This window comes from Equus asinus, chromosome 26 (assembly GCF_041296235.1).
Source record: "Equus asinus isolate D_3611 breed Donkey chromosome 26, EquAss-T2T_v2, whole genome shotgun sequence".
Lineage (NCBI taxonomy): Eukaryota > Metazoa > Chordata > Mammalia > Perissodactyla > Equidae > Equus > Equus asinus.
The window spans coordinates 35,075,590-35,096,873 of NC_091815.1; the positions used below are offsets into that span (position 1 = coordinate 35,075,590).

The window sequence follows — 21,284 nt, forward strand, 5'->3', positions numbered from 1 at the left end:
AGTGATGAAAACACATGAGGCAAAAAAGGGCTGATTCACACAAAGAAGAGAAGGGGACAAGGAAACACGTCTGTCCTTGGTGATCCCAACATAGCAGGTTTAATGAAGAGGCAGGAAAGTAGTGCAGACTTGGTTGGAAAAAGTTCAGGATAGAATTGGAGGAGGGGAGAGAGGAAGAGTGGTACTTACAACGCTTTGAGGAGTTTTGCTCAAAAGAGGAACAGAGAAATGGGTCTGTGAAGGAGGGTTTTTCTGTGCATTCTCCCTGGAGACAGCATCTCTCTGATTTCCCACCTGTGTTAGTTTCCTTGGGCCACTGTCACAAATGACTACATACTCTGTATCTAAAACAAAAAATTTATTCTCTCACAGTGTTAGAGGCCAGAAATCCATGGATATTTTCCTTCTGTCTTTGTAAGTTCTTGACTGAGACTCCTGTAACACAAGAGAGATTAACAAAAGAAATGCAAACATATGTATTTAATGTGAGTTTTATGTGGCACTGGAGCCTTCATAAGGAAATGAAGAGCAAATTAGTGGTTAAAATTGAGTATTTTCATGCTAGATCTGATGCAAAGTGGAAAATCGTGCAGAAATAGGATAGGACAATGAGTGTGAGCTAAGTGCGGTAAACTGGGAGAAACTGAGCAAGCCCTGTTCCTCAGATTCTTCCTTGATCTTAGGAGATAATATGCTCCTTTCCTCTGGATACAGGGAGGGCACCTCTCAGTGAGGATTAACGACCCGCTTCAAGAGAAGGTCAGAAAGTCCTTCCTGCACATGATGTTTCTCAAATTCCTCCAGCTTGAAATAGTCAATATGCAAAGGTGCCACATCTTGGGGCGTCTCCAAAGACCCTTTTTCCTTATAGAGGAACATTTTCAAGGTAGAGGGATTAAGACCCAGGTATCTTGGGTGGTTGCTCTTCTAACATGACCTTTTGCACCCTTGAATGCCCCCATCTCACTTGCGGACCTTGCCCCTTTGAATCTTCTTTTCTATACTCTTCCCCCTCCTCCTGTTTTGTAAAAGCCATTATGAAGAGACTAAGTGTTACAGACTGGGAGGATATATCTTCAAATATATATCTAATGGTGACTTGTATCTGGAATATATCAGAACACTCAAAACAAAATGTAAGTAAGAACACAAACAAATGAATCCAGTTAAATGTATATATTAAAAAACAGCTACTCAACAACAACAAAACAAACACCCTTATATAAAAATTGGCCAAGGATTCGAATAGACATTTCTCCGAAGATGTATGAATGTGCAATAAATGCAGGAAAATACGATCAACATTCTAACATTAGGGAAGTGTAAATTACAATCACACAGTGAGGGCATCCTTTCACACCCATTAGGATGGCTATTTTTAAAAATTAACTAAAAAGCAAACAAAATTCAAAACAGAGACAACAAGAGTTGGTGAGAATGTGGAGACCGAAGAACTCCTATGCTTTCCTTTTCAGATTGCAAAATGTTGCATCTGCTGTGGAGAATAAAATGGCAGTTCCTCAAATGATTAAAAACAGAATTATTATGTGGTCTTGTAATTTCATTTTTGGATGTGTACAAAGAATCGAATGCAGGAACTTGAACAGATACCTGCACATTCATGTTTGTAGCAGTATTACTCACAATCACAAAAAGGTGGAAGCAACCCGAGTGTCCATACACAGAGGAATGGATTAAATGTGCAAAACACATACAATGGAATGTTATTCAGCCTTAAAATGGACGGGAATTCTCACACGTGCTACAAGGTGGTTTGAAGACATCATACTAAGTGAAATAAGCCAGTCACAAAAGGAGAAATACTGTAGTTTCCACTTAAATGGAATATCTGGAGTAGGCACATCTACAGACACTGATATAAAAGAATGGTGGTGGCCAGGGTCCTGGGCAGGAAGAATGGAGTTATTCATGTAATGGGCACAAAGTTTCAGTTTGGGAAGATGAAAAAAGTTCTAGAGTTAAATGGTGATGATGGTTGTACAACAATGTGAATCTACCTAAGGCCACTGACCTGAAAAATTAAAAAAGGTTAAAATAGTAAAATTTTTGTTACGTACATAATACCGTGTAATAATTTAAAAAGAAGCCAAAGAATTAGACACTTCACCAAAGAAGAAAAAAATGGATGACAAACAACCACATGAAAACAGGCTCAACATCACCTGTCACTAGGAAATAACAGGTTAAACCTGGGATACAATATACATCTATTAGAGTGACTAAAAGGCTAAACATCAAGAAAAATAAAACAAATTTTGGTAATAGCAAATGCTAATAAGGATGTGGAGCAGCCAGAACTCGCACACATTCCTGGGAGGAACACCAGTGATACAGCCAATCTGAAGAACAGTTTGGCAATTTCATATAAAGTTAAACCTACAGTTTCCATACACCAGAACACTCTGACTCCCAGGTGTTTACCCAAGAGAAATAAACTGTATGTTCCCATAAAAACCTGCATGTGAATATTTATAGGAGATTTATTTATAGTCACTGCAAACCTGGAAACAACCAAGATGTTCTTCAGCTGTAAGTGTATGGAAGAAGGAACACATTGAACCAATGGAGTATCAGTGAGCAATTAAATTGAGTAAATCGTTGACACATACACCCAATCAGATGGAGAACCCTTGAATGCATTATGCCAGGTGAATGAAGCCAGACTTTGAAGACAATATTTTGTCTGATTACATTACAAAAAGGATGGAGAACAGATCAGCATTTCTTCAGGGGTTATGGGTGGAGGGAGGATTTGGCTCCCCAGGGACAGCACGAGGGAATGTCTTGGGTGAGGGCTCTCTTCAGGATCTTGACTGTGGCTCTGATTACATCTGTCAAACCTCATAGAGTTGTACATGATAAAAAGTGAATCTACTGTATCTAAATTTGAAATGAATTGAAAAACACAAAGATATTCCATTACACGCCAACTACAATATTAAAATTTAATAGACTGATAATACAAAGTGCTAATGATGGGGTAAGGCTGCTAGAATTCTGGAACATTGCAGATAAGATTGGAAAGTTGAAAACCATTCTGAAAAACACTGACAATTTCTACTAGAGTTAAACGTGTGGTTACTCTTTGAGCTAACAATTCCCCTCCTTGTGTGTACTCATGGGGATGAAAAATGTCCGTAAAAAGACTTACGCCTTAATATTTATTGACAGAAACTCGAAAATCTCAAATTTCTGTCAACAGGTGAATAAACACATGACTATACTGTGCCCACAGAATGGAACTCTACACAATAATCAGACATTATGAACTACAGAAATACGCAACTGGGATCCATTTCAAAAATAGTATTGTTGAGTGAGAGAATCTAGACATACATGAGTACATTTCCAGGCAATTCTCCAGTAGGCAAAATTAATTCACCAAGATAGAGAGTATATCAATGGTTACCTGGGGTGGAGGTGGGAATGATGAGCTGAAAATAGGGTGGGAAAACTTTTTGGGGTAGTGGAAATATTCTATCTCTTGATCATGGAGGTCATAGCTGGGTTGTATACGTTTGTCAAAATTCATAGACAAGTTACTTTCAAGTGGGAACATTCTATTTTACATAAATTACAAAGTTCATTAAAGAAAAACAATGAGAACTCACTGAACCTTCCAGTCCATGAACATGGTATATCTTTCTTGACTGTGAAACCAGTTGTATTGAGGTTTCCTTTATGTGCCACATTCTTACTTTTTAAATAACCTGTATCAACTATTATTTTAATGATTGTAGACTCAATTCCTTATATTTCAAATGAGGGTGCAAAGTCTCTCTCTGTTAGGAATGCTGACAGAACAATTATCTCAATAATCCTGTATTTGAAAGATTTTACTAATCAACGGTGGCAAATGTACTTGTGTTACAGGTGTCAAGAATTTCCACGATGCATATGACACAGAGTGAGATGCAAAACCACATGAACTGAACCTAAATTTTTAATTGTAGCTGTATGTTCCGCTCATGTTTTCTTGAAATATCGTGCCTTGTGAGCCATACATAACTGTGAGAAGATGCTTTACATGATAGGAAATGCTAATCTGTATTATGAGGATCTAACATAATTCACTCCTGTCCACACGTCATTCAACGACACTATTCAGGGAAAAGGAATTTCCACGGCACTGACTTGCAACATGTGTTCTCCCTTTTGGTTTACTTGAAAAGGCTACATGTTTTTTCTTTTGGAGATGCCATTGTAACTTCATGAATCAGCATACAAGAAGCAAAAAAGAGAACCTCCCATACTCATATTTTCAAAAATACCCAACTTGCTACCAGCACACACGGCCAACTCACCAGTGACTGCAGCTTTGAAGCCTGACAGGACTGGGCATTTGAGGAGGAAGTGACTCCAGTGGGTGGGAGCATCTCACAGGCTTGCAGCAGGTCAATCGTTTCCCTTCATGTCTCTAGCATCCCCAACACGGAGATACTCAGGAAGTATTTGGAGAAGGAATGAATGAATGAATGGTTGGCTGCTGCCTTCATGTCACCTAGGACGCCATCTCTTCTTCTGCCTCAGATGGTTGCACAGACCCTAAAGAATCTTACACATGGCGGAATCAGCTCCCTGGTGTAGACAACAGGGCTCAGAAAAGCACTTCAGATGAGAGGCCCTTAGAGACTCACCATGTCCCACTGCTCAGATGTCCTCAGAGGTCCTGGTCCAGGCTCCAGTGCAAGAGGGAATCCATGATATGGGGACAGAACACTTGGTCAGCTCCTTGTCTGCTCCTCTCTGGGTGTGTCTCAGGGTCTCTGGGCTGTGTGGTGTTCTCAAGCTCTGTGCAGAGAGGGAACGAGCTCCAGGCTGCAGTTCCTCTTCTGTGAAACGCTGACCTCAAGTGCTCCTCCCAAGCTTCCTGTGGGTCTCCCTGCAGCCTCCCCTCCCACTCCTCTTCCCCTTCTCTTTTCAGTCACAGGACAGACGTCCAGATTCCTCCATCTGAGAGATGCTGCTGCTGCTGCTGCTGCTGCTGCTGCTGTCCCTGCTGTAGGCAGGTGAGTGGGCCAAGAGGAGAGGAGGTTGGCAGAGCAGGGGCTGTGTCTGACCATCATTTCCCACCAGGGACCCTGGCACAGGATGACAGATACCAGTTGGAAGTGCAGGAATCCGTGACGGTGCAGGAGGGCCTGTGCGTCTCTGTGCCCTGCGTCTTCTCCTATCCCAGGAAGAAAAGGACTTACGCTGCCCCAGTTCATGGCTACTGGTTCTGGGAAGGGGCTGACACATTCAAGGATGCTCTAGTGGCCACAAACAACCCAGAGAGTAAAGTACAGGAGGAGACCCAGGGCCGATTCCACCTCCTCGGGGACCCCCGGACCAACAACTGCTCGCTGGACATCAGAGACGCCAGGAGGAGGGACGATGGAAAATACATTTTTCGGGTGGAGAGGGGAAGTATGAAATGGACTTACAAATCTAACTCTCTCTCTCTGCATGTGACAGGTAAGGAGTGGGCTCCAGGAGAAATCACAGGGAAAGGACGTGGGGACGAAGGCAGGGCTGGTATGGGAACACCCCCCTCCAGGATTTGGGGGAACAGTGTGTCAGGGCTCAGAGGGAGGACCTGGACCAAACCCTGAGGCTATGTCAAGGCCAAATCTTAGACACTCCCTCCTGATTCCTCTCTCTCTCATCATCACCAGCCCTGACCCACACACCTGACATCCTCATCTAGGGGACCCTGGAGTCTGGCCTCCCCAAGAACCTGACGTGCTTTGTACCCTGGGCCTGTGAGAGGGGTACGCCCCCCATCTTCTCCTGGATAACAGCAGCCCTCACCTCCCTGGGCCCCAGGACACAACTCTCCTCAGTGCTCACCCTCACCCCCCGGCCCCAGGACCATGGCACCAACCTCACATGTCAGGTGAAGTTTCCCACAGCTGGTGTGATGATGGAGAGAACTACCCAGCTCAACATCACCTGTGAGTGCTGGGCCAGGATGCCCGGGTCCCTGAGGGGGTGAGGAGGATGGCCAGGCTGAGGACGCTTGATGCTTCTGCCCTGGCATCCTGGCTGAGTAGGGGACCTAGAAGGGCACAAGCCCTCTCCCTCCAGTGATTCCATGTGTCCTGGGGGTGGGGAGATACCTATATTTTTCTCACCACAGCCGCCCCACTGAAGCGGGAAACCTCTTATTGTCCCAAGTCTTACAGAGAACCCAGAAATCGGCGTTTGCCTAGAGGATGGCACAGGTAGGGAGGAGTCCCCACCCACGGTGCATTGATCAGGGTGGGGTCTCTCCCAGGTCGGGTCAGAGCTGGACTTTCAGAGGTCAGATGGTGGGGCTGGGGAGGAGTGGCTGCAGTTAGACATGAGAAGCCCCCATCCAGCCACATCCCCCTAGATCCTCCAACTCTCGTTTTGCTTGGATGACCCACAACCTCCTCCATGGTGATCCTTAACATGCTCTTTATCTTCCTCCAGTCATTGAAAGTCTTGGGGGGAACTTTTTAGTAGGCTTTATGTTTTAGAGTGGTTTTAGGTTCTCAGCAAAGTTGAAAAGAAGTTAGAGAGATTTCTCCTATACCCGCTGCACTTTCCCACACACGCAACATCCCCCCCAGAGGGTACAATTGTTACAAACCATGAATCTTCATTGTCAAGTCACTATCACCCAAAGTTTGTAGTTGACATAAGGGGTCACTCTTGGTGTTGTACATGCCAAGGGTTTGGACAAATGTACAATGATATTTATCCATCATTATGGTATAGTACGGAATAATTTAATTTCCCTCCAAATCTCTTTGGGTCCTTTTTTGACTGTCAATCTCCCAACCTCACCCTCACCTCTCTCTGGAGCCTGGCTCCCCCCACTGCTCTATTCCCATGGGTAATGGTATCTGGTCCCCTCACTGGACAGTGAGTCCTGTTGGGGCTTTCTCAGCAGCACCCACCAAACTGTTGGCAGGTGAAGCCCAGAGACACATCCCTCACCCTGGGTGTTGGGTTCCCAGGAGGCATGGCCAGGCAGGGCCAGCAGAGCTGTCTGTGTCTGATCTGAAGGTTTGAGAAATCCCAGCTTCCTCCACCTTCTGAAGACATGAAACATCACCTTTGATGGGGCCCGTGGAGGACAGGAGAAGAGATCCAGACACCCTCCCTGGAATGAGGGAAGGACAAAGCCTTTCAGGATCCCATAGGACTCTGCATTTTTTTTCACTCTCTGGATGACCCCAGTGCCCAGAGACACACTCTCCTGCTGTAGCCAGGTCACGGGGCTGCTGCAGAGAGACCCTGGGTGAAGAAAGACCTGGGTCCTAGATAGAGATGGAGTTTGCTGGACATGCCTGTTGGAGATAGACATTGTCACATGGACCATGTTGTTCTGGAGAAGGCTGAGGTCCTATGATGGGTGGGAGAAGCTAGGGTCTGAACCATGGATGGGAGGGAATGTGTGCCCTTATCTCCCTGCTGCAGATGCAAGGATTCATATCAGTTCACCAAGATTGGAATTCACTCCAAGTCTCTTTTGTCTGCAGGGGAACCTGGGACCATGACTGGTGTGATTCAGGGAGCCATTGGGGGAGCTGGTGTCACTGTTTTTCTCTTTCTCTGCCTTGGCCTCATCTTCTTCATGTGAGCTTGGTTGGCTTTGGGCCAAGAGAGAGAGAAGAGGGACCTGGAGGTGTTGTGGTGACCCAGAGGAAGGGTGGGGTGTATGGTGGTGGTGAGAATTCAGCTGGTAGCCCCTGGGCCAAGCATGAATGTGTTCCCAGCCCTGGTTCCAGATGTCCAGGAGCACGGGAGGAGGCCTTGTTACGAAGCCTTGTTATGAAGGTTCCTGGGCTTATACCACCTTCATCCTGCCTTAGTCCCTCACTCCAGCCTCAAAAGAGTGACCTGTGTCAAAGATCCTGGTGTCTCCCATCAGAGTGAAGACCTGCAGGAAAAAAGCAGCCAGGACAGCAGTGTACGTGAATGACATCCACCCTGCCATTGGACGAGCTTCCCTGGTGAGTGACGTGGGCATCCTAGCACTCAGTCTCCTGGACACACCTCCCCAGGGTGGCTGACAGTCATGCTCCATTAGACATTTCCAGAAATACGCTCATCACTTTAATACTTATTTGAAAATGTAGGTGTTATTATTATAGTCATGCACTATACAACAATGTTTCAGTCAAAAATGAACCACATACACAACAGTGGTCCCATAAGATTAGTACCACACAGCCTATGTGTGTAGTAGGCTATACCACCCAGATTTCTGTAAGCATACTGTATGATGTTCACACAATGATGAAATCACTTAAAGAGGCATTTCTTTGGCTGTATCTAATCGTTAAGCAATGTATGACTGTATTCAGCTATGTGAGGCCAACAGATTGAGAGACAGTCATTATTCGCAGTTCCCAAGAGGAGGGGGAAATGCCACACCACACAGAGCCACTTGAGGAACCACTTTATTGTGTTTTCCATGGGAAAGGCAAGGTGAGGCAAGGTAAGCAGGCTTAGGACTGGCTAGTTTGAATAATTTCAGCTGGCTCTTGGGAGGGGCTGTCTCCAGTTCTTTGGTACCTGGTCCTGCGGTGACTAGAGTGGGAACATAGTCTGGAGTGTAAGAGCTTGATACAGGAAGTGGTTTGGGTGTGAGCGTTGCACTGGTTCACTTGAAATATGAAAGGGAAGATTGCAGGTAAGTCTTTTACTATCTGTAGAAATTCACTAGCTCTGGCAGGGACAATTCCAAGATTCAAAGGCCCCAGATGTCAAAACATCAAGAACACATGGTTAATACATGCTCTGATATACTTCTCCTGCTGGACTATCCACCAACGTGATGCTCATATCCCTGACACCCAACGAGACACCTGCCTTGTCCCACCCCAGTCCTCCATCACCTCCCCCTGCACCCAGGGGTGCTTGTCTGTGCTTCTTCTAAATACAGCTTAATACAACCCCTCCCTTGGACCAAGCTCCCCTCTTAGTCTTTATCCTGCTGCAGTCGTCCCATCTCTCCTCCCCAGCAGATTAGCACTACTTCCATCATGAAATGCACTGCTCCTCCACACTGCCCAAAGATGAGCATCCAAGGAACTTGGTCTGGCATTTGGGGCAGGAAAACCAGAGTGATCTTCAGTGCTTTGCTCCTCCCACACTGACCTGCTTGCTCACCTCACGCAGAGTAAGCTTCCTGAATCTCAGAATCATTGCTCACTGTCCCCTCTTCCTCACATGCCTTTATCAGCCTGTCCTACTCCTGCTCATCTGTTGAGCTCCGAATTTCATTTATTTACTTAACCCTGACCAATGTGGACCCTGCTATGAGGGTTTTGAGCACATGGTCAGCAATCAGCCGAGTATTCATCTACTCCATCAGCAACTATCTCCTGCTTGTTGATTGTTCTGAGGGCTTGGGTAATACCTGTATTTTGAAAAATATGCATGTTGCAAATGTAAAATGCCCCTACTTTCAAGGAATTCCATTTATTGGTGAGGGGGGTGATAATAATGAACAAATAAGTAGTGAAAATATGCAGGAAATAAGTGCTCTATAGGGAAATGAAATGGAACGATGGGGATAGATGGTTCTAGGGGCTGGAGTCTCTGAGAAAACACCTTCAGGAAGTGAAGGAGTGTTGTGTGAGCCCTGAGAGAGGATCGCTGAGGGCTCTAAACAGATGGAACAGCAAGTGTGATGGTTGTGAGGTTGGGGCATCTCTTATACCCTGGAGAAAAAGCAAGAAGACAGTGTTCCTAAAGCAGAGTTACGTGGAGGTGTGGAGTGGGTAACAGTGGGAAGGAATGAGGATGGGGAGGTACGGAGGCTGCATTTATCCCAGAGTCCTGCAGTTCAGCATCATTGCTTGTGTATTTTGAAAAGAGTGACAACTTCTGTGTGTGGCTCCTTTACTACTCACACAGGACACTTCAGTCCTGACAATTCTGGCATCAGGCATTTGGTGTTTTCCCCACACCAAGCAATTTTTTGTGACACCAGCTTGGCCTTCTACAACTTAACTCAGTTCTGACACTATCTATCTGGACATAGCATCAAACCCCACAGGTTAAGGGTTCAGTCCCACAAGACTGCTCCCCCCACCCCACCACTGCAGACACCAATCTCAAGTTAAAGTTGTCACCTGTGCTTCTGATCAACTGGCTATAAATCAGAGTGTCCCATGACTCCCTCCTCAGGTTCAATTTATTTGCTAGAGTGGCTCACAGAATTCAGGAAAACAGTTTGCTTACTGTATATCAGCTTATTATAAAAATGTGTGATACAGGATACAGTTGAACATGCAAATGAAGAGATGCATAGGGCAAGGTAGGTCGGAAGGAGGGAGCTTCCATGTCCTCTCCAGGAGTGCCGCTCTCCCAGCACCTCCTTGTGAGTCCAACCTGGAAAATCCTTGAACCTAATACAATTTGGATTTTCAAGGAGGCTTCATCACGTAGGCACGATCAAGTATTAACTCCATTTCCAGCCTGTTTGTGCTTCTTGGAGGAGAGGGGATGGGGCTGAAAGTTCCAAGCTTCTAATCATAGCTTAGTCTTTCTCGTGACAAGCCATTATCCAGGAGCCATCCAGAGTTGCCTCATTAGCACAAAGGCACTACCATCACTCAGGAAATTCTGAGGGAATTAGGAGTTTTGTGTCAGGAACCAGGATGAAAGATCAAACATTAAAACAGGAACTGGGGCAAATCTATATATCTATATCTATATCTATATATGCATCTATATCTATACTAGGTAAATGTCTTAGAAGTCATAGATGTAAATAGATGCAATAGTTGTCCCTAGATGTCGAAGTTGCCTCTATTGATGTCATATATGTCTATAGATATCTGTAGATGTTAATGATGAGTCCAAGGGCGTCCATAGATGTCACAGATATTCGTAGATGTTATAGATGTCCATAGCTGTCAAAAATGCCTCCACAGATGCCCATAGACATCATAGATATCAAAGAGGACTCCACGGATGTGCATAGGTGTCTAGGTGGCCATAGATGTCTTAGACGTCCATAAATATCCAAAGATACCAAATGCACTTCCACCGTGGTTGCCTTAAGCAACTTAAGGAATTGAATTACCAATTCCTGAAATTGACAACTCTACAAGAAAAGCACATTTTCAAGAGATGACCAAACCTTATTTTCATTACTATAAGGTGGAGGTGCTCTAAGATGTCCAAGTGAAAGTGACAAGTATATTACCAAAGTTTGGAGCTCGGGATAGAGGTCCAGGTGAGAGACACAGAGGTTTAGGAGTCCTCCACACCAAGGTCTCATAGTGGAAGAAGCCACAAATAAGAGAAGGGGTCCATGGACACACCCCTGGAATCCTCCAGCATTTAGAGTCAGGGGGATAAGGTGGAAACAGCAAGAAGATCACTGATAAAAAAATAAATGCCAAGGAGGGTGTACCGTTGGATGCTGGTGGCAAGGGAGAGATGGAGCTGCAAGAAGGAGAAAGCGCTCATTAGTTTCAAATGCTACTAAATCCAGTAGGATAGGGTTTGAGAAGTGACCCTTTAAATTTTGATAAGTTGTATCAAGTTTATCTTGGCAAAGCAGACCTGGTAGCCTTGTGGAGGCAGATATCTTGATTGGAGTGAGTTCAAGAGAGGATTGAAGGAGAGGAAGTGGAAAGACTCTTTTGAGAAATATTGTGGTAGATCTAGAGCTGAGAAATGAATCCACAGCGAAAATGGTTATACTCCTAAATCCCTTCAACTTCCTGTGTGAGAGCACTGTGTTTTGTTTTGGTGAGTTGACTCTTGGTGGGTTCCTGGATGAGGATTTTCAACCCTGACTCGCTTCTCCAGAGACCAGAGAGGGGCTGGAAATGCATTTAATAATTGATCATGCCTCCATAAAATTTCCAAGGTTGGAGTTCAGGAAGCTCCTAAGTTGGTGAACACGTGGAGGTGCTGTGAGAGTCTCACTCCTGGAGAGCACTTGGAAGCTCCATATCCCTTCCTACCCAGCTCCCAGTAGATAGTGTCAGAATTGAATTCAATTGTATGACACCCAGGTGGTGTCACACAGAATTGCTGGTTGTGCCAAAAAAAAACCCCCACACATCTGGTATCAGAAGAGTTGTGAGTGTGATAGTATTGCGAGATTAAAGGAGAGACACAGAAGAGGAGAAGTGGTTTTCATAAACAGCTTCCTGTGCATCCAGTGCACATAGGAGACCTGAGAGAGACCATGATCCATAGTCATGTGACCTTGGGTAGCACCTAACCTCTCTGAGACTTAGCTTCTGTCTCTGTAAAATAATAGTATTTTCCACATGGGTCTGGGTGAGTGTCCAGAAGAATTGGAAAGCAACCAATAAGTACTTTACTTGTGGGATGATGGAGTAAGTGGAATCTTAAGAAATTTTTGATAAAAGAATGGAAGAATGAATGTGTTCTGTCAGAATCGAATTCACTTCATGGACCCTCTCTGCCTTCTCCCTGGCCACCACCCCACTACTGTGCTCTGATCCCCTTCTTTGCTCTCCACAGAGTCACCAATGTGAGTCCAAGTTAGACAGAGCCACTGACTCGACCACCTCTGCAGGGACCTCCTCTCCCTTGGGGATGGAGCCAGAGCTACATTATGCCTCCTTCAGCTTTCACAGGATAAATCCTCAGGAGGGCACCTAGAGGACCCATTGAGCAGTCAACGGGAGCATCAGTCTCAGCCAGAGCATCCACATCCCCTACAGGAAGGATGAACACTGGAGACTTTCCATCCCCATAGGCAATGAGCTTATAAGCTATTATTTGTGAGTTTCCTGCTATACTGGAACTATATTAGGCTTTTCAATCAGAAAGATGAGGGATCAAATATATGGCCTTTTATTTATTAAGAATATAACATCATACAAGCCACCTTACCCTTCCATGTCTCAGTTTCCTGCCTTGTGAAATGGACATAAGAAGTCCTACCTCACAGGTTTGCCATGAGGATTAAATGAAAATACATATGGAAAACATCCAGCAGAAGTTCTGTTACATTGTAAGAGTTTTGCACATTCTGGTTCCTTCTCCCTTGGACAGAAAGGTCTTAGTGACATTTCTCCCAGAGGCCGGGTGTGCTCTGTCCCAGACACCACATCAGCCACATGTCAGTTCCCTCTCTACTCAAAGCCCTCCTGTGGATCCTGCCCTGTCTTGACCTCCAGAGCCACCCCTCTCCACTTCTGAATCTTTCCTCTCCATCCTGCCTACCTAGTACTAGTCCTGGTTAGGCAAAATCAGATATTAACATTCAGAAAGTTTCCTAAAACTCGGAGATGACCGTATTCAAAATACTTCTCTATCTCCTTAACTCAAAAGAATAATTTACAAGCTTCTGAACTTAACATTCCTTGTCAGTGTCAGGAAACTTCTTTTTGAAAAGGGCCAGATAGAAAATATTTTTGGCTTTGCATACTGTATGGTCTTTGATGCAACTATTCAACTCCATGATTGGAGCACAAAAGCAGCCATAGACAATGTGTAAGTGAATTAACGTGGCTGTGTGCCAACAAAATTTTATTTGCAAAAGCAGGCAGCCCTTGGACTATGATTTTCTAACCTCTTCTAGGTTGTCCTTAATTTCACCCTGTCTTCTCCATTGCCATTTCCTAACCCATCAATATCTCAAGACATTCTCTACATGCCCCCTAGCTTATTCTTTCCTCACTGACTTTGTGCATCCACCTCGCTCCTCCAGGAAGGCCCATATGTCATCACTTGGCTGACACCTTCTTGTCCTTCAAAATGAGCTCAGGTGGAAGATGGAGGGAAGCAGAAACTCATAATCTTCCTCCTAAAAAAGCATCATGTTGGGGCTGGCCCCACGGCATAGTGGTTAAGAGCACATGCTCCACTTTAGTGGCATGGGCTTCACAGGTTCAGACCCCAGGCACAGACTTACACTGCTCATCAAGCCATGCTGTGGTGAGGACCCACATACAAAATAGAGGAAGATGAGCATAGGTGTCAGCTCAGAGCCACTCTCCCTCAAGCAAAAAGAGGAAGACTGGCAATAGGTGTTAGCTCAGGGCCAATCTTCCTCATCAAAACAAACAAACAAACATAATATTGTTATTTTAGTAAAAATCAGTTTAAACAAAAAGAGCCCAAAATTTGCCAGCAGCACCCAACACATCAAAGAGACAAAGCGTCGTGCCATAAGTTAAAAAAATTACCCTTAGATAAACAAGTGGAAGATTCTGATGTAGCATAAAAAATGCTAATACCTAACACCCCTTCAGCCTGCCCTACATCCAGAAGTGAAAGTTGAGTCAGATCTGTTTATGATAATGTCGGTGTGGGTCATATGGATCAACCTGTCTGTTGAAAACTTTAAAAATGGATGGTGAGACATACAATCCAGACAAGATGGCATTGACGCATTGTTCCCTGTGTCTCCTCTCTATTCACAACTATAAACCCTGTAAATGGTGCAAGAGACAACCAAAAGAGAATTCTGGAAGGTGATAAGAAGAAGGCAAAATGGTTTTGGACCCCAGGAAAGGAGGAACAATACAAAGGCAGGACATCTCTGTCCCCTACCTTACAGAGTAAGGGCACTCAGGCTCACCGTTTCCCAAATCCTGACCAAGAAACAGAAGGTAGTCAAGTAGACTCATTCCTCTCCTGGATGGAAGGGGTGCCCCTCTGACAATATCAGGTGAGTCCAACACCACTGGCGAGGGGGATCTCTTGGAGCCAGAAATAAGTTTCCAGGAATTGCTTAACTTCCCCGTCAGGCCTGAGACTATCCTCTCGTGAACAGAGGCACTGGGGCAGGTGGACAGAATGGGAGAAAGGGATCCAGGCGTAGTGTCTGATATTCCTGACCCTGATACTCAGTTTTCTCCTTCGTCCAATGCAAAGACTAGCCTTCTCACTTTCATAGTAGAATTGTTTTGTCTTATTTTTTAGTGAGGTTGGCATGATGCAAGCTACTTAAAGGAGCAGTACAGAGACCAGTGAACAGAGAGCCTTTGCAAGAACATCCTGTTGCTCTGTGGCTCAGCCAGGTGGATTGGACAGACATTATCCACAGGAGCGACAATGCCTGAAATTGAAGAGGCTATGTGGTAGAAGGAGCAGAGAGAGGAGAGCAGCACCACCAACTCCTGATTGTCTGCTCCCCCCACCCCGGCTGCATTCACCCCCACCTCTTTTCCCTCCTGACCCCAAACTGGGTTCAGGAGCTTCTGCTCAGGCTCCTTCCTCTGCAGAGATGGGAGGTACCCAGGCTTCAAGCCAAACCCTATTTCAGCACCACAAACAGCACCAGCTCCCCTGTCTGGGTCTCCCCAGGGCCCAGAGTGCATGGAGCCCCCAGAGGGGCCAACCACTTACCAGCCCCCAGTGCAGAGTGGGAGGAGCCTGGGAAAGGGTCTCGTGACATCCAAGGTCAATGATGTTGGTCAGGGATGTCCAGGACCTTCCAGGGTGTGCCACCATCATCAGACTAATGTTCTGCATCCACCTTCAGGTGATAACAAGGGATTGAGTAGTCCTATGAGTTGAGGACAGTTTAGCCAGGAGTTTCCCTAGTAATTAAATGGAATAACATAGTAATTCTCTGGGCATTACTGATAAGAAAGCATTAATCACACAAAGAAGGGGGTCCTTATGGCATTTTACATCTGTTGTGAGACCTTGGGAGAAAAGAAAACTTTCCTTTTAACTTTGTATCGGTCCCCTCACCCAACCTGAGCCCCACCCATCCCTGCAGGGATGGTTTTTGTCTTTCTCCATCTGAGCTGATTTTCAATTTCATTCTGCAACAGGTTTTTCCTCTTTGTATGCTTTCTGACATTTCTGTCGGGGGCCTTCTGGTCTCTTAGGAGGTGGTCTCAACCCCTCCAGGGCTCCCACCCTAACTCTGCCCAGGCACTTCCTGCAGTTACTAGCCCAGGATGTCCTGAATCCCAGAGTCAGGAAGCAGCAGGAAGTCTGGCCCTGATAGGGATGGAAACAGGAACTTCATGCCCTCTCAACATTCCCCTATAAGTTCCCCTCTGTTGGTCTTGATCCTGCTCAGGAGTGCCCCCTGGGTTTGGCTTCTTCCTCCCCTATGACCTCTCCATGATCTACTATGTCAGGTGATCAGGACCCTGCCCAGATAACACCCTATCTGAGACCCTCAAACACCAGAACGTTGTTCACCAGCTGGTCACTTCCAGAGCCTGCATTCTACAGTTCTATGACCTCATTCTTGTTTTTCCTGGAAGGGTTGGTGGCTTCTGGAAAAGAAGGGAAGAGAAAAACTTCAACTCCTTCGCTTCTCAGGACAAGTGAAAGTCCTGGACATGGGAGCTTGAAAGGAAGGGAAAGAGAGAGGGACACCAGAATCATTGCCTCCCAAGCCTCTCTCCCAACCCCTAACCCACCTCTGCACATCAGGGAAGCGCCTTGCTGAGTGGGTCCTGCCCTCACACAGAAAAACAAACAAACTTATTCCCCTCTCACTTCTGGGCTCCCAAACTATTCCCTAAGGTTGTGTGTGAGTAAATGCTGGGAGAGGAAAGATATATGTATAAGTAATTTCCATCACCAAATGAAAGTAGTATTTTATGAAAGATACTTCTACCCGTGTATTTACCTGTGTGTAGATTTGGGAAGGCTGTCGTTCAAAACAGATCCATCACCTGCTACATAATTTATCACTACTGCATGCAAAGCAAGTTTAAAGTGCTTGTGAGAGATGCACATTCTTGACTCCAAGGACTCACTTTCTATAGTTGGAACTTAAATAAACAATTAAGGAAACTCATCTTCTCACCTGCTTTCTGCCCCCCTCCAATCTGTTCTGTTCTCCATGGAGGACCCAGAGTGAATTATAGAATCCCACCCATTTCCCTTTTCTGCTTCTAGCCCTCTAGTGGCTCCCGTTGGCAAAATGGAAATAACCAAGATGCTTTAAGATGAGCCCAAGTTGTTACATGGTCCATGTTATTTGGCCCAGGGACCTGTTTCTAATGCCTAAACAACAAAGCCAACTCATGCACAGAGGCACACACAAATCTGTACATTTATTCTATCAAAGGATTATTTATTTTAAAAATGGTAAAATTATGACTCTCATGTAGATATAAAATGAACATATGTTAAGGATTTTTTATTATGGTAAAAAAATAACATGAGATATCCTCTTCACCAGTTTATAAGTGTACAGTATTGTTCATAATAGGCACAATGTTGTACAGCAGATCTCTAAAACTCTTTCCTCTTGCATGACTGAAATTTTACCCATTAAACAGCAACTCCTCATTTTATTTAACTTATTAATGGGAGAACCAGGCAGAAAAGAAAGAAGCACGAATTTATATGAAGTAAAGGAACGTGAAATGAATTTGTTTATGCATGTGAGACTGGTTTGGGGGAAGGATTCAAGTAGCCCCCAGTGGATAGAATGCACGTGTCTGTGGATGTGAACTATTTGCGTTGTTAGTAATTGTCTGAGAATTATAACATTGTAAAATAATTCAAAGATAAGAACATACTAGATAACTCAAGAAGGGAGTGCTCTAAAGAATACATAGTTTTCCATTGGAGGCAACCAGTAATCTCATTTTGCTTAGTCTAACTTTCCTTACAATTCATAAAGAAAATATTTATTGATCACCTCATATAAGCCGAGTATTTTTCTAAGCAGAGTAGATTCAGCAGTAAATGGAAGAGATACAAGATCCTTTGTGAAGCTTACATTTTAATGGCAGAAGAGATAAGCAAAGAATAATTAAGTATCTTATACATTATGTTGACTATTGATAAAGTGTTTGGACAAAAACCAGGAAAGATATATAGGGAATATAAGATGGATTATACTTTCAATATGTTGCCCATGGATATTACCATTGAAAAACTGACATTCATGTATTTCCACATATGTACACATACAGTAGTCACTTACACAAACACATACACTCTGCTCAGACACACACACAGAGAAAGACCATGGCCACACAGCCACACAGACACATACACAATTCAAATGCACACACAGACGCACACACCTCAGACACAAACACAGAAACCACAAACACAGATACACATATACATGCAGTCCAAAGAAATACAAACATATACCACAGACACACACATTGAGACTACAGACACAAACACACATGCATACACATAGACACACTCAGGCAACAGATACACAAAACGAGGCGTCATCCATTGCTTCCCTGGGATGATTGAGGCCCTGATTCTCAAGGCAACTAGACCTAATGTCCCAGCAGGAGAGAAAGTTCAGGAATGCCCTCTGACTCTGGGCCAATTTTGGCTCTTTGGTCGACAATTTCATTCTCAGAACCTGCCTGCCCTGCACACTGATATCATCATACTCCTGTCCCTGCTGACCACAGTCTAGCAGACTCGGCAGCCTCACCACCCGGGCTGCTGACCCGTGCCTGGAGCAGCACTTATGTCCACACTCAGACTGACCACCAGGGAATGGAAAGGGAAGTTGGGACCATCTCTCAGACTTTGGACAGACTGAGACATCAAGACAGGACACGTGAGAAGGGGAGTAGACTCACCTGAGAGGAGTGGGGAGCAAAAAAGCAGGGGCAAAGAAGAGTGGGCTCTGGGCTCACAGCCAATGTGAGAGGCCCAGATGATATGCGGCTTCAAGAATGAGAGAAATCAGCTACTTCCTCCAGGATCCAGATCAAAATATTCTGTTTAGTAAGTACAAATAATATCTCACAAGGTCTTCTGGGAAAATATATTTTAAAAATTTTCCTGAAAAATAATAGTCAGTAAGCATTACACTATTACAATAACTACTTTTGAAACTGATGACCCTCCCCGTGAGTTCCTGCCACTCCATTTCTCAACCTGTCTACGTAAGGTCCAAGACTCTCCTGGAATCTTTCTCTCTTCAGGTCTCTGTCAGTCTCCTGAATCTTAGGCCCAATGGTCTTTCTTATAGTCTCAGTGTCCTTAATTCCCTCAGGCAATTAGAGACATCCAGATATGCAGAAGAGTCCCTAAGGATGAACCAGGAAGCAGAGAGAATCATAAGAGAACCCCAGCCCACTAATCAGAGGGTCTTCTTTCCCCCAAATCCTTTTCTTTCAGTCAGGCCATATCTTCTCACCACTCCAGGTTATGTGACTGCTTTCCTAGTCTGAGTCTTGGACCCCATGCTTGAGGGATCAGATTCCTCAGAGCTGAGTGATTTTTGAGATCCGATCCTGGCCCGTGGTTCAGCACCATGGACAGCACCCCCCCCCCCCCCCCCCCCCCCCCCCCCGCCCCCGCCCCGTTGTGTCTATAATCTGTCTGGGAGGACAAGCATCGCCTTGAGAGCTGATCCACCTTCATTTCTCTCAGACAAATTAGTTCAAGATAAGACTGCAAGCAAGGGAGTGTCCACTATATCATAGCAAATAAAGGATCTGGACACATACCTCATTATTAGGTCATCACCCAGTAAGCCTGGGAATTTGGCATCAACTACAAATGCTGATGTATCTGTTGATGTTTGATGTATCCTGGAGCTTCTGTGACCATCGAAAACCATCCAACTCAGTGGCTCCTGTGAATGTTGGGCCAGGACTCCCAGGGCCCTGAGCACAATAGGGAGTCCAAGGAGGGTTCAGAGCTTGGGATACTCAGTGCCTAGTTTCTGGGGACCAGGAGCAAATACACATACACAACTACTTTATATATAACAAGAGCTGCACTTCAACGCAGTGTTGAAAATACGGCCCTTTTGATAAATAGTGCTAGATCCGCTGTATATACATATGTGAAAAAGTGAGTCGTAACCCCAACATAACACAATGAGTGAAAATCCAGTACTAACGGCTTAGATATCTAACTGTAAATAGTGAAAATTTAGATATCTTGGGAGAAAACATAGAAAGCGATCTGTGTATTCTTGGGAATATGCAAAGATTTCTTAGATAGGGCAAACTATTACTAATAATGAAGGAAAAGATTGATAAAACTGACTACATCAGAATTAAGAAGATTTTCATAAAAGATATGATGAAGAAAATATGTGCAATAAAAATATCCAAGAAAAGACTTTAACGCAGAATAATTCAGTATTGGCTGAGAATTGATAAGAAAAAGATTAACAACCAAATACAAAAATGGGAAAATGACTTAAGCCCTTCACAGAGGAAGGTGTTCAAATTCCCTGTACATATATGAGAAAGTCTCTCAGGGTCACTAGTCACCAAGGAAATTCAAATTAAGCACACAATGAAATTCCACTTATCTTCATGATGGTTAAAATGAAAAAAAAAAAAAACCACCCTGGAAATACCAAGTTTTGGCTGGAATTGACAACACTAGTGGAACTCTCACATACTCAAGTTTGGAATGTAAATTTCATAACCACTTTGGAAAACTGTTGGGCAATACCTACTAGAACTGAATATGCACATACCTTATTTCTGAGACATGTTGCTTTAAAAGATATACCAAAAAAGTGCATATTTATATCAAAATACATGTTTATAGCAGCACTCTTCAGAATAGATCCAGAATAGAAATAACCCAAACATCCATCAAAAGGAGACAGGTTATAGAGCATACGGCATATGCACGCAGTAGAATTCTTCCAGCAGTGAGAATGAATGAATTGGTGACATGGGTAACACTCACAACAAAAAGTGGATCACAGGAACCAGACACAAAAGAATACGTACTATAAAATCACATTTACATAAACATCAAAAACAGATAAAACTAGTCAATGAGATAAAAGCCATTACAGTGGTTATCTTTTGTTGGATGGTGGGCGTAACTCAAAATGGGCTTGGTGGGGCTTCTTGATCAAGGTGGTTTTTCCACTGTGTTAGCATTATGAAAATTGATCAAGTTTGTCTCTATAATCTGAACTCTATCTCTATGAATGATTTGCTTCAATGTATTTTTATTTAAGAACAATATAAGAAGATATTTCACACACATAGATGCTAATTATTTTGTAAAGTTAGACGATATCTAAAAATCTTGAGAAAAATATAATTTACTGATATTGTCTCAAGGAGAAGTGAAGAAACCAAATAGCTCTGTATCGATAAAAGAATTGATTCAGTAGGAAACATCATTTTCCAGGGAAAAATTCACCGGCAGCTTCTAAATGTACAAGGAAGAAATATTTCCAACTTTCCATGAATTCTTTCAAGTATGAAATTTACATCGCCCAGGACGACTTTTGGAAGTGTTTTGTTTTCTCTAGACTTTTACTGAGTTCTTCAGAATAGGGAAGCGGTAATGGCTGATCTCCAAGAGCCTCCTCATCTCTGACAGCTGTGGGTCTGAAGTTGCACTTATGT

At 44.2% G+C, this 21,284-nt stretch overlaps 1 long non-coding RNA gene and 1 pseudogene across 1 annotated transcript; one reads left to right on the forward strand and one right to left on the reverse strand.

Annotated features, from left to right (window-relative positions):
* Nucleotides 1-328: 328 nt before the first annotated feature.
* LOC106822337 (uncharacterized) lies at nucleotides 329-4,857 on the reverse strand. The gene is made up of 3 exons (XR_006520270.2): nucleotides 4,659-4,857; nucleotides 4,326-4,575; nucleotides 329-435 (listed from the first exon to the last, which is right to left on the reverse strand). It is a non-coding gene; the product is annotated as an uncharacterized lncRNA (long non-coding RNA).
* A 109-nt stretch (nucleotides 4,858-4,966) lies between these two features.
* On the forward strand, nucleotides 4,967-12,962 carry LOC106822335 (myeloid cell surface antigen CD33-like; annotated as a pseudogene).
* Nucleotides 12,963-21,284: the final 8,322 nt, after the last annotated feature.